At 47.8% G+C, this 3,781-nt stretch overlaps 1 pseudogene; it reads left to right on the top strand.

Moving 5' to 3' along the window:
• The first annotated feature begins 1,561 nt into the window (after positions 1–1,561).
• LOC106002750 lies at positions 1,562–2,831 on the top strand (annotated as a pseudogene).
• Positions 2,832–3,781: the final 950 nt, after the last annotated feature.

Here is a 3,781-nt window from a genome sequence, read left to right as displayed (position 1 = left end):
TCTTCTACTGGAAATATTCAATTCCTGTCCACCCAGAAACACCAAAAATTAAAGAAAGAAAGAAAGAAAGATTCACACTGGCATCTGGTAGATGCTGCCTGTAATTCTACTAGTCAAAGGCTAAGATCAGAGGATGGCAGTTAGAAGCTAGTCTAGCAGAAAATCAGAGACTCTTTCTTTTAAATTATTAAATTATTTTCTTAAGTTTAGGTACAGGACTACAGATTCATGATTCAAGTAATGACTACGTTTCTTCTTGTACAGTGTCATCCCATTCTGCATTCCTTTCAAATGACATCCCACTAAAGACAAGAGAATTCTTTCTCTTTCTCCAATATTTGGGGATGAGAATTTTCAGTACTTAAAGCTGTGCTGGTTGAGATTTGGTCACATGTATCTGAAGCATGCAGATCACAGTTCCTTCGCACTTCTATATGAAGAATTCACTTTGTGCTCACCTAGACACATGTGTCTTGCTTTTAATTTGATTCCGGAGACTGAGATCTGAGGATGTCAGTTAGAAACCAGCCAGGCAGGAATGCATGTGAGAATATTATCACCAAGAAACTCCTCACAAAAATTCTAGGATTCCTAGAATCCTACTACTCAAGAATTCTGAGATCTGAGGGTCACAGTTCACACACACACTGGGCCAATAACAGGTGAGACGTTTTTGGTTGTTTTTTGGGGGGGTCAGGTTGTGGGGCCTGAACTCTGGGCCTGGGCGCTGTCCCTCAGCTCTTCAGCTCAAGGCTAGCGCTCTACCACTTGAGCCACACTTCTGACTTTTTTTCTTTTTGCTTATGTGGTGCTGAGGAATCGAACCCAGGGCCTCATGCACACAAGGCAAATGCTCTACCACTAAGCCACCTTCCCAGCCCAGTGAGATGTTTTTGGATTCAGGATTTCTGTTGTGGCTCAAGTAGTAGAGCACTGTCCTTGACTTAAAGTAACACATAAGCAGCCCCCAGGCCCTGGGTTTAAGTCCCAGTCCAGCACAAGATTTAAAAAAAGGAAAAGGCAGCCAGGAAAGAAAGAAGGGAGGGAGGAAGAAAGGAAGGAAGGAAAGTAGAAAGGAAGGAAGGGAGAGAGGGAGGAAGGGAAGAAGGAAGGAAAGAAAAAGAAAATTTCTTAGAGATATGTTGGTGGATGCTATAACGTTGGGCTGGCTAATATTCTTGGAATCATTACAGGCTCAGGATAGTGAAGTATCTGAGAATGTTTCTCAACGGATTAACATGTAAGTGTGGGAAATGCTTTTAAAAAATTTTAAATGGAAGCGGCACCTACCGGGTTACACCTATAATCCTATTAGTCTGCTTAGAACCACTGCTTCAATTAATCCAGCCTGTTACAAGCAGACCAGGTGTGATGGGTGTATCTCAGAAATCCCATCAGAAGGTGCTCTCTGATTGGTAGACATATAAGGGCGAGTGTGGGTTTTAGTTATAAAGATGCCCAGAGACCAGAGGAGAGCAACAGAATCCTGGGACCTGCAATCAGTGTCCAGCAGAGAGCCTGCACTGCTGGCTCAAATCTGTTGCACATCTCATCCATGAAGATGAGCATCAGGACCCCACCGTCACTCCAGCATCTGGCCATGCAGAGCCTGCTGAGCAACCAGGCGCTGGCCATCGCTGCCCTGGAGGATCTACCGGTGTTGCTGTTCCCTTCGCTGTTCGTGGAGGTCTATGCCAGGGCCCACACAGAGGTGCTGAAGGCCCTCGTGCAGGCCTGGCCCTTCTCCTGCCTCCCCCTGGGAGACCTGGCAGAGTCTCCAGACCTGGAAACCTTCAACACTGTCCTGGATGGGCTCGATCTGCTACTGGCCAAGAAGGAGTGCCCCAGTCGGTGGAAACTGCAAGTCCTCGACCTGCGGAATGAGCACCCCAACATCTGGATACAGGGCTACCCTTCAATGGCCCGAATCTCTTATCCAGATGTCCTGACTGACAGGCCAACAGAGAGCTGTGGTTTGTTGATAACTGAAGAGCAGCCCTTGATTATACTCAAGAACCTGACCATCAAAGATGGCTCCCAGAATGCTCTCCAAGCCTACCTGCTCCAGTGGGCCAGGGAGAAGCAAGAAAGAGTCCAACTCTGCTCAAGGAAGCTGCAGATTCATTCCAATTCCATCTACATAATCCAGAAGGCTCTCCTTGCAGTGCAGCTGGACTCTATCCAGGAACTAAAGGTAAATAAATTCTGGCATCGAGAAACCATGAAAAAATTTGCTCCTTACCTGAGCCAGATCAAGAACCTTCGCATCCTCAAATTCTCCAGGATGAGTGCCAACTTCAACACTTCCAGACACAAGAATTTCTCATATTCCTGCATATACGCTGTACATCTGGGAGAGCTGCAGCATCTGCAGGAGCTGTATGTGCACAAAGTCTTCTTCCTTTATGGACAGCTGCCCACCATCCTCAGGAACCTCACCCTTTTGAAGACCTTGTCTCTGAGTTCGTGTCCACTGAAGGAGGCTGACTTGTGGTTCCTGTCCCAGTGGCCCTGCTCCAGGCAGCTCAAGCACCTGCGTCTGAGGAGTTTGCCCCTGGACAACTTCAGTCCTGAGCCCCTGAGAGTCCTACTGGAGCACGCAGCCAGCACCCTGGAGACCCTGGCCCTGGAGGACTGTGCCATCACGGATCCCCAGCTCTTGTGCATGCTGCCCGCCCTGAGACTGTGCTCCCAGCTCCGCGTCTTCAGTTTCTATGGAAACCACATCTCCATGTCTGCCATGCAGAGCCTCCTGAGCCACACGGCCAGGCTGCCTCATTTGAGACGAGGGCTCTACCCTGCCCCTCTGGAGAGCTACCACCCTCAAGGCTGTAGGGTTGGGAACTTTGACTCTCAGAGATTTTCCCAGGTTCAGGCTAGGTTGGCACAGGCATTGAGAGACATGGGGACTACTCAGAAGGTCCAGATCTGTACCAATTTCTCTCATCGTCACAAAACATGCCAATTATATACCCTGGGGCCTGAAGGCAACTGAGTGGTCACCATGGAGCGTCTCCCTGGCCTTTCTGCTCTGCCTCTGTAGTCAGGTGCATCTCTCCTGGGCTCTCTTCTGAGCACTCAGAAATGAAAGTTGGAGTCTGGAATTGTGTCTTAGTGGTAGAGTACTTGCCTAGCATGCATGAAGCCCTGAGTTCATTTCCTCAGTACCACTCAGAAAAAGCAAGAAGTGATGCTGTTTTTCAAGTTGCAGAATACTAGCCTGAGCAGAAGTAGCTCATGGATAGTGCCCTTGTCCTCAGACCAACTCCCAAGACTGGCAAAATAAAAATAAAAAAGAAATGAAGGTTTTGGTGTAAAAGCACTCTCAGGGGGGCATAGACCCCAATAAGTCAGTGTGGGTGGAAGAGAGAGACCTCTGTTTCTGAGCTTTTCTTTTCAATGATAGCTATGGTACTCCAGAAGATGCTGAGCACTTTTGGTCTACATGGGTACACATCTTCAGGAATCTGGAGTGAATTCAGCCTGGAAAGAACTTGACCATGCTCTTGTTTGGCTAAATGATTGTGAGGAAATCCCCCCAGGCCTGGGGCAGTCCCTGACTGTCCACAATATACTGTATCAATGAATCAATAAAGTCATTTCCAAAAGAATAAAAAGAGTAAGAAGGTTATCATTTCTCAGCACCAAAGTGTACAGGTTTCTGAGAGGAGACTGCCACGTGGTTCAGGTAGAAAGAGTTCATTTGGGAGAGCCCTTCTTGCAGCTTGAAAGATATGTTGTTGTGCAGGAAGCCAACTTAGGGAGGGGAGGAGGGGTTGCT

Source organism: Dipodomys ordii, unplaced genomic scaffold, assembly GCF_000151885.1.
Source record: "Dipodomys ordii isolate 6190 unplaced genomic scaffold, Dord_2.0 Scaffold1000000574, whole genome shotgun sequence".
NCBI classification, from domain to species: domain Eukaryota; kingdom Metazoa; phylum Chordata; class Mammalia; order Rodentia; family Heteromyidae; genus Dipodomys; species Dipodomys ordii.
This window is presented reverse-complemented; position numbering and strand designations above follow the sequence as displayed.